The sequence below is a fragment of the Anoplopoma fimbria genome, unplaced genomic scaffold (genome assembly GCF_027596085.1).
Source record: "Anoplopoma fimbria isolate UVic2021 breed Golden Eagle Sablefish unplaced genomic scaffold, Afim_UVic_2022 Un_contig_13124_pilon_pilon, whole genome shotgun sequence".
Lineage (NCBI taxonomy): Eukaryota > Metazoa > Chordata > Actinopteri > Perciformes > Anoplopomatidae > Anoplopoma > Anoplopoma fimbria.
The window spans coordinates 1-6802 of NW_026553546.1; the positions used below are offsets into that span (position 1 = coordinate 1).

At 36.9% G+C, this 6802-nt stretch overlaps 18 non-coding genes across 18 annotated transcripts; all 18 read right to left on the reverse strand.

Annotated features, from left to right (window-relative positions):
- Positions 1-201: 201 nt before the first annotated feature.
- trnar-ucu (transfer RNA arginine (anticodon UCU)) lies at positions 202-293 on the reverse strand. Its single transcript is given in 2 exon segments — positions 202-237; positions 257-293. It is a non-coding gene; the product is annotated as a tRNA-Arg (tRNA).
- Positions 294-551: 258 nt separating this feature from the next.
- trnar-ucu (transfer RNA arginine (anticodon UCU)) lies at positions 552-643 on the reverse strand. The gene is given in 2 exon segments: positions 552-587; positions 607-643. It is a non-coding gene; the product is annotated as a tRNA-Arg (tRNA).
- Positions 644-900: 257 nt separating this feature from the next.
- Positions 901-992, reverse strand: trnar-ucu (transfer RNA arginine (anticodon UCU)). Its single transcript is given in 2 exon segments — positions 901-936; positions 956-992. It is a non-coding gene; the product is annotated as a tRNA-Arg (tRNA).
- Positions 993-1250: 258 nt separating this feature from the next.
- On the reverse strand, positions 1251-1342 carry trnar-ucu (transfer RNA arginine (anticodon UCU)). The gene is given in 2 exon segments: positions 1251-1286; positions 1306-1342. It is a non-coding gene; the product is annotated as a tRNA-Arg (tRNA).
- Positions 1343-1600: 258 nt separating this feature from the next.
- Positions 1601-1692, reverse strand: trnar-ucu (transfer RNA arginine (anticodon UCU)). The gene is given in 2 exon segments: positions 1601-1636; positions 1656-1692. It is a non-coding gene; the product is annotated as a tRNA-Arg (tRNA).
- Positions 1693-1949: 257 nt separating this feature from the next.
- trnar-ucu (transfer RNA arginine (anticodon UCU)) lies at positions 1950-2041 on the reverse strand. Its single transcript is given in 2 exon segments — positions 1950-1985; positions 2005-2041. It is a non-coding gene; the product is annotated as a tRNA-Arg (tRNA).
- A 258-nt stretch (positions 2042-2299) lies between these two features.
- On the reverse strand, positions 2300-2391 carry trnar-ucu (transfer RNA arginine (anticodon UCU)). Its single transcript is given in 2 exon segments — positions 2300-2335; positions 2355-2391. It is a non-coding gene; the product is annotated as a tRNA-Arg (tRNA).
- Positions 2392-2649: 258 nt separating this feature from the next.
- trnar-ucu (transfer RNA arginine (anticodon UCU)) lies at positions 2650-2741 on the reverse strand. The gene is given in 2 exon segments: positions 2650-2685; positions 2705-2741. It is a non-coding gene; the product is annotated as a tRNA-Arg (tRNA).
- Positions 2742-3000: 259 nt separating this feature from the next.
- trnar-ucu (transfer RNA arginine (anticodon UCU)) lies at positions 3001-3092 on the reverse strand. The gene is given in 2 exon segments: positions 3001-3036; positions 3056-3092. It is a non-coding gene; the product is annotated as a tRNA-Arg (tRNA).
- Positions 3093-3350: 258 nt separating this feature from the next.
- Positions 3351-3442, reverse strand: trnar-ucu (transfer RNA arginine (anticodon UCU)). The gene is given in 2 exon segments: positions 3351-3386; positions 3406-3442. It is a non-coding gene; the product is annotated as a tRNA-Arg (tRNA).
- A 258-nt stretch (positions 3443-3700) lies between these two features.
- trnar-ucu (transfer RNA arginine (anticodon UCU)) lies at positions 3701-3792 on the reverse strand. The gene is given in 2 exon segments: positions 3701-3736; positions 3756-3792. It is a non-coding gene; the product is annotated as a tRNA-Arg (tRNA).
- Positions 3793-4050: 258 nt separating this feature from the next.
- On the reverse strand, positions 4051-4142 carry trnar-ucu (transfer RNA arginine (anticodon UCU)). The gene is given in 2 exon segments: positions 4051-4086; positions 4106-4142. It is a non-coding gene; the product is annotated as a tRNA-Arg (tRNA).
- Positions 4143-4749: 607 nt separating this feature from the next.
- trnar-ucu (transfer RNA arginine (anticodon UCU)) lies at positions 4750-4841 on the reverse strand. Its single transcript is given in 2 exon segments — positions 4750-4785; positions 4805-4841. It is a non-coding gene; the product is annotated as a tRNA-Arg (tRNA).
- A 258-nt stretch (positions 4842-5099) lies between these two features.
- On the reverse strand, positions 5100-5191 carry trnar-ucu (transfer RNA arginine (anticodon UCU)). The gene is given in 2 exon segments: positions 5100-5135; positions 5155-5191. It is a non-coding gene; the product is annotated as a tRNA-Arg (tRNA).
- A 258-nt stretch (positions 5192-5449) lies between these two features.
- On the reverse strand, positions 5450-5541 carry trnar-ucu (transfer RNA arginine (anticodon UCU)). Its single transcript is given in 2 exon segments — positions 5450-5485; positions 5505-5541. It is a non-coding gene; the product is annotated as a tRNA-Arg (tRNA).
- Positions 5542-5799: 258 nt separating this feature from the next.
- trnar-ucu (transfer RNA arginine (anticodon UCU)) lies at positions 5800-5891 on the reverse strand. The gene is given in 2 exon segments: positions 5800-5835; positions 5855-5891. It is a non-coding gene; the product is annotated as a tRNA-Arg (tRNA).
- Positions 5892-6149: 258 nt separating this feature from the next.
- On the reverse strand, positions 6150-6241 carry trnar-ucu (transfer RNA arginine (anticodon UCU)). The gene is given in 2 exon segments: positions 6150-6185; positions 6205-6241. It is a non-coding gene; the product is annotated as a tRNA-Arg (tRNA).
- Positions 6242-6499: 258 nt separating this feature from the next.
- trnar-ucu (transfer RNA arginine (anticodon UCU)) lies at positions 6500-6591 on the reverse strand. The gene is given in 2 exon segments: positions 6500-6535; positions 6555-6591. It is a non-coding gene; the product is annotated as a tRNA-Arg (tRNA).
- Between the last annotated feature and the right edge of the window lie 211 nt (positions 6592-6802).

Genomic DNA, 6802 nt, shown 5'->3' on the forward strand with positions numbered 1-6802 from the left:
ATCCAACATGTACTCCTACGGTGGAAAAGGTTACACCTGTCTGCATGTAATACTTGAATGTGGTGGGACTTGAACACAAAACCTTTGGGTTTTACTAGCACTAAGTTCATTAGTTTAGCATGAATTAATTAATACAAGCAGCAATCACACATTTTGAAGGGTTACTACTACATTTTGTCATTAATTGTTAAATTTAAATTTCAACTCTGGTGGGACTCGAACCCACAACCTTTGAATAACTACTTTACAGCTTAACTAGAAGTCCAACGCGCTATCCATTGCGCCACAGAGTCGCTGTCAGTCTTGAATTATGATCGTAAAAAAATAGAAAACAAAGAACGAGGGGATAAATCCAACATGTACTCCTAAGGTGGAAAAGGTTACACCTGTCTGCATGTAATACTTGAATGTGGTGGGACTTGAACACAAAACCTTTGGGTTTTACGAGCACTAAGTTCATTAGTTTAGCATGAATTAATTAATTCAAGCAGCAATCACACATTTTGAAGGGTTACTACTACATTTTGTCATTAATTGTTAAATTTAAATTTCAACTCTGGTGGGACTCGAACCCACAACCTTTGAATAACTACTTTACAGCTTAACTAGAAGTCCAACGCGCTATCCATTGCGCCACAGAGTCGCTGTCAGTCTTGAATTATGATCGTAAAAAAATAAAAACAAAGAACGAGGGGATAAATCCAACATGTACTCCTAAGGTGGAAAAGGTTACACCTGTCTGCATGTAATACTTGAATGTGGTGGGACTTGAACACAAAACCTTTGGGTTTTACTAGCACTAAGTTCATTAGTTTAGCATGAATTAATTAATTCAAGCAGCAATCACACATTTTGAAGGGTTACTACTACATTTTGTCATTAATTGTTAAATTTAAATTTCAACTCTGGTGGGACTCGAACCCACAACCTTTGAATAACTACTTTACAGCTTAACTAGAAGTCCAACGCGCTATCCATTGCGCCACAGAGTCGCTGTCAGTCTTGAATTATGATCGTAAAAAAATAGAAAACAAAGAACGAGGGGATAAATCCAACATGTACTCCTAAGGTGGAAAAGGTTACACCTGTCTGCATGTAATACTTGAATGTGGTGGGACTTGAACACAAAACCTTTGGGTTTTACTAGCACTAAGTTCATTAGTTTAGCATGAATTAATTAATTCAAGCAGCAATCACACATTTTGAAGGGTTACTACTACATTTTGTCATTAATTGTTAAATTTAAATTTCAACTCTGGTGGGACTCGAACCCACAACCTTTGAATAACTACTTTACAGCTTAACTAGAAGTCCAACGCGCTATCCATTGCGCCACAGAGTCGCTGTCAGTCTTGAATTATGATCGTAAAAAAATAGAAAACAAAGAACGAGGGGATAAATCCAACATGTACTCCTAAGGTGGAAAAGGTTACACCTGTCTGCATGTAATACTTGAATGTGGTGGGACTTGAACACAAAACCTTTGGGTTTTACGAGCACTAAGTTCATTAGTTTAGCATGAATTAATTAATTCAAGCAGCAATCACACATTTTGAAGGGTTACTACTACATTTTGTCATTAATTGTTAAATTTAAATTTCAACTCTGGTGGGACTCGAACCCACAACCTTTGAATAACTACTTTACAGCTTAACTAGAAGTCCAACGCGCTATCCATTGCGCCACAGAGTCGCTGTCAGTCTTGAATTATGATCGTAAAAAAATAAAAACAAAGAACGAGGGGATAAATCCAACATGTACTCCTAAGGTGGAAAAGGTTACACCTGTCTGCATGTAATACTTGAATGTGGTGGGACTTGAACACAAAACCTTTGGGTTTTACTAGCACTAAGTTCATTAGTTTAGCATGAATTAATTAATTCAAGCAGCAATCACACATTTTGAAGGGTTACTACTACATTTTGTCATTAATTGTTAAATTTAAATTTCAACTCTGGTGGGACTCGAACCCACAACCTTTGAATAACTACTTTACAGCTTAACTAGAAGTCCAACGCGCTATCCATTGCGCCACAGAGTCGCTGTCAGTCTTGAATTATGATCGTAAAAAAATAGAAAACAAAGAACGAGGGGATAAATCCAACATGTACTCCTAAGGTGGAAAAGGTTACACCTGTCTGCATGTAATACTTGAATGTGGTGGGACTTGAACACAAAACCTTTGGGTTTTACGAGCACTAAGTTCATTAGTTTAGCATGAATTAATTAATTCAAGCAGCAATCACACATTTTGAAGGGTTACTACTACATTTTGTCATTAATTGTTAAATTTAAATTTCAACTCTGGTGGGACTCGAACCCACAACCTTTGAATAACTACTTTACAGCTTAACTAGAAGTCCAACGCGCTATCCATTGCGCCACAGAGTCGCTGTCAGTCTTGAATTATGATCGTAAAAAAATAAAAAACAAAGAACGAGGGGATAAATCCAACATGTACTCCTAAGGTGGAAAAGGTTACACCTGTCTGCATGTAATACTTGAATGTGGTGGGACTTGAACACAAAACCTTTGGGTTTTACTAGCACTAAGTTCATTAGTTTAGCATGAATTAATTAATTCAAGCAGCAATCACACATTTTGAAGGGTTACTACTACATTTTGTCATTAATTGTTAAATTTAAATTTCAACTCTGGTGGGACTCGAACCCACAACCTTTGAATAACTACTTTACAGCTTAACTAGAAGTCCAACGCGCTATCCATTGCGCCACAGAGTCGCTGTCAGTCTTGAATTATGATCGTAAAAAAATAGAAAACAAAGAACGAGGGGATAAATCCAACATGTACTCCTAAGGTGGAAAAGGTTACACCTGTCTGCATGTAATACTTGAATGTGGTGGGACTTGAACACAAAACCTTTGGGTTTTACTAGCACTAAGTTCATTAGTTTAGCATGAATTAATTAATTCAAGCAGCAATCAACACATTTTGAAGGGTTACTACTACATTTTGTCATTAATTGTTAAATTTAAATTTCAACTCTGGTGGGACTCGAACCCACAACCTTTGAATAACTACTTTACAGCTTAACTAGAAGTCCAACGCGCTATCCATTGCGCCACAGAGTCGCTGTCAGTCTTGAATTATGATCGTAAAAAAATAAAAAACAAAGAACGAGGGGATAAATCCAACATGTACTCCTAAGGTGGAAAAGGTTACACCTGTCTGCATGTAATACTTGAATGTGGTGGGACTTGAACACAAAACCTTTGGGTTTTACTAGCACTAAGTTCATTAGTTTAGCATGAATTAATTAATACAAGCAGCAATCACACATTTTGAAGGGTTACTACTACATTTTGTCATTAATTGTTAAATTTAAATTTCAACTCTGGTGGGACTCGAACCCACAACCTTTGAATAACTACTTTACAGCTTAACTAGAAGTCCAACGCGCTATCCATTGCGCCACAGAGTCGCTGTCAGTCTTGAATTATGATCGTAAAAAAATAGAAAACAAAGAACGAGGGGATAAATCCAACATGTACTCCTAAGGTGGAAAAGGTTACACCTGTCTGCATGTAATACTTGAATGTGGTGGGACTTGAACACAAAACCTTTGGGTTTTACTAGCACTAAGTTCATTAGTTTAGCATGAATTAATTAATTCAAGCAGCAATCACACATTTTGAAGGGTTACTACTACATTTTGTCATTAATTGTTAAATTTAAATTTCAACTCTGGTGGGACTCGAACCCACAACCTTTGAATAACTACTTTACAGCTTAACTAGAAGTCCAACGCGCTATCCATTGCGCCACAGAGCCGCTGTCAGTCTTGAATTATGATTATAAAAAAATAAATAACAATGAACGAGGGGATAAATCCAACATGTACTCCTAAGGTGGAAAAGGTTACACCTGTCTGCATGTAATACTTGAATGTGGTGGGACTTGAACACAAAAACTTTCGGTTTTACTAGCACTAAGTTCATTAGTTTAGCATGAATTAATTAATTCAAGCAGGAATCACACATTTTGAAGGGTTACTACTACATTTTGTCATTAATTGTTAAATTTAAATTTCAACTCTGGTGGGACTCGAACCCACAACCTTTGAATAACTACTTTACAGCTTAACTAGAAGTCCAACGCGCTATCCATTGCGCCACAGAGTCGCTGTCAGTCTTGAATTATGATCGTAAAAAAATAAAAAACAAAGAACGAGGGGATAGATCCAACATGTACTCCTACGGTGGAAAAGGTTACACCTGTCTGCATGTAAAACTTGAATGTGGTGGGACTTGAACACAAAACCTTTGGGTTTCACTAGCACTAAGTTCATTAGTTTAGCATGAATTAATTAATACAAGCAGCAATCACACATTTTGAAGGGTTACTACTACATTTTGTCATTAATTGTTAAATTTAAATTTCAACTCTGGTGGGACTCGAACCCACAACCTTTGAATAACTACTTTACAGCTTAACTAGAAGTCCAAACGCTATCCATTGCGCCACAGAGTCGCTGTCAGTCTTGAATTATGATCGTAAAAAAATAAAAAACAAAGAACGAGGGGATAAATCCAACATGTACTCCTACGGTGGAAAAGGTTACACCTGTCTGCATGCAATACTTGAATGTGGTGGGACTTGAACACAAAACATTTGGGTTTTACTAGCACTAAGTTCATTAGTTTAGCATGAATTTATTACTTCAAGCAGCAATCACACATTTTGAAGGGTTACTACTACATTTTGTCATTAATTGTTAAATTTAAATTTCAACTCTGGTGGGACTCGAACCCACAACCTTTGAATAACTACTTTACAGCTTAACTAGAAGTCCAACGCGCTATCCATTGCGCCACAGAGTCGCTGTCAGTCTTGAATTATGATCGTAAAAAAATAGAAAACAAAGAACGAGGGGATAAATCCAACATGTACTCCTAAGGTGGAAAAGGTTACACCTGTCTGCATGTAATACTTGAATGTGGTGGGACTTGAACACAAAACCTTTGGGTTTTACGAGCACTAAGTTCATTAGTTTAGCATGAATTAATTAATTCAAGCAGCAATCACACATTTTGAAGGGTTACTACTACATTTTGTCATTAATTGTTAAATTTAAATTTCAACTCTGGTGGGACTCGAACCCACAACCTTTGAATAACTACTTTACAGCTTAACTAGAAGTCCAACGCGCTATCCATTGCGCCACAGAGTCGCTGTCAGTCTTGAATTATGATCGTAAAAAAATAGAAAACAAAGAACGAGGGGATAAATCCAACATGTACTCCTAAGGTGGAAAAGGTTACACCTGTCTGCATGTAATACTTGAATGTGGTGGGACTTGAACACAAAACCTTTGGGTTTTACTAGCACTAAGTTCATTAGTTTAGCATGAATTAATTAATTCAAGCAGCAATCACACATTTTGAAGGGTTACTACTACATTTTGTCATTAATTGTTAAATTTAAATTTCAACTCTGGTGGGACTCGAACCCACAACCTTTGAATAACTACTTTACAGCTTAACTAGAAGTCCAACGCGCTATCCATTGCGCCACAGAGTCGCTGTCAGTCTTGAATTATGATCGTAAAAAAATAGAAAACAAAGAACGAGGGGATAAATCCAACATGTACTCCTAAGGTGGAAAAGGTTACACCTGTCTGCATGTAATACTTGAATGTGGTGGGACTTGAACACAAAACCTTTGGGTTTTACGAGCACTAAGTTCATTAGTTTAGCATGAATTAATTAATTCAAGCAGCAATCACACATTTTGAAGGGTTACTACTACATTTTGTCATTAATTGTTAAATTTAAATTTCAACTCTGGTGGGACTCGAACCCACAACCTTTGAATAACTACTTTACAGCTTAACTAGAAGTCCAACGCGCTATCCATTGCGCCACAGAGTCGCTGTCAGTCTTGAATTATGATCGTAAAAAAATAAAAAACAAAGAACGAGGGGATAAATCCAACATGTACTCCTAAGGTGGAAAAGGTTACACCTGTCTGCATGTAATACTTGAATGTGGTGGGACTTGAACACAAAACCTTTGGGTTTTACTAGCACTAAGTTCATTAGTTTAGCATGAATTAATTAATACAAGCAGCAATCACACATTTTGAAGGGTTACTACTACATTTTGTCATTAATTGTTAAATTTAAATTTCAACTCTGGTGGGACTCGAACCCACAACCTTTGAATAACTACTTTACAGCTTAACTAGAAGTCCAACGCGCTATCCATTGCGCCACAGAGTCGCTGTCAGTCTTGAATTATGATCGTAAAAAAATAGAAAACAAAGAACGAGGGGATAAATCCAACATGTACTCCTACGGTGGAAAAGGTTACACCTGTCTGCATGTAATACTTGAATGTGGTGGGACTTGAACACAAAACCTTTGGGTTTTACAAGCACTAAGTTCATTAGTTTAGCATGAATTAATTAATTCAAGCAGCAATCACACATTTTGAAGGGTTACTACTACATTTTGTCATTAATTGTTAAATTTAAATTTCAACTCTGGTGGGACTCGAACCCACAACCTTTGAATAACTACTTTACAGCTTAACTAGAAGTCCAACGCGCTATCCATTGCGCCACAGAGTCGCTGTCAGTCTTGAATTATGATCGTAAAAAAATAGAAAACAAAGAACGAGGGGATAAATCCAACATGTACTCCTAAGGTGGAAAAGGTTACACCTGTCTGCATGTAATACTTGAATGTGGTGGGACTTGAACACAAAACCTTTGGGTTTTACTAGCACTAAGTTCATTAGTTTAGCATGAATTAATTAATTCAAGCAGCAATCACACATTT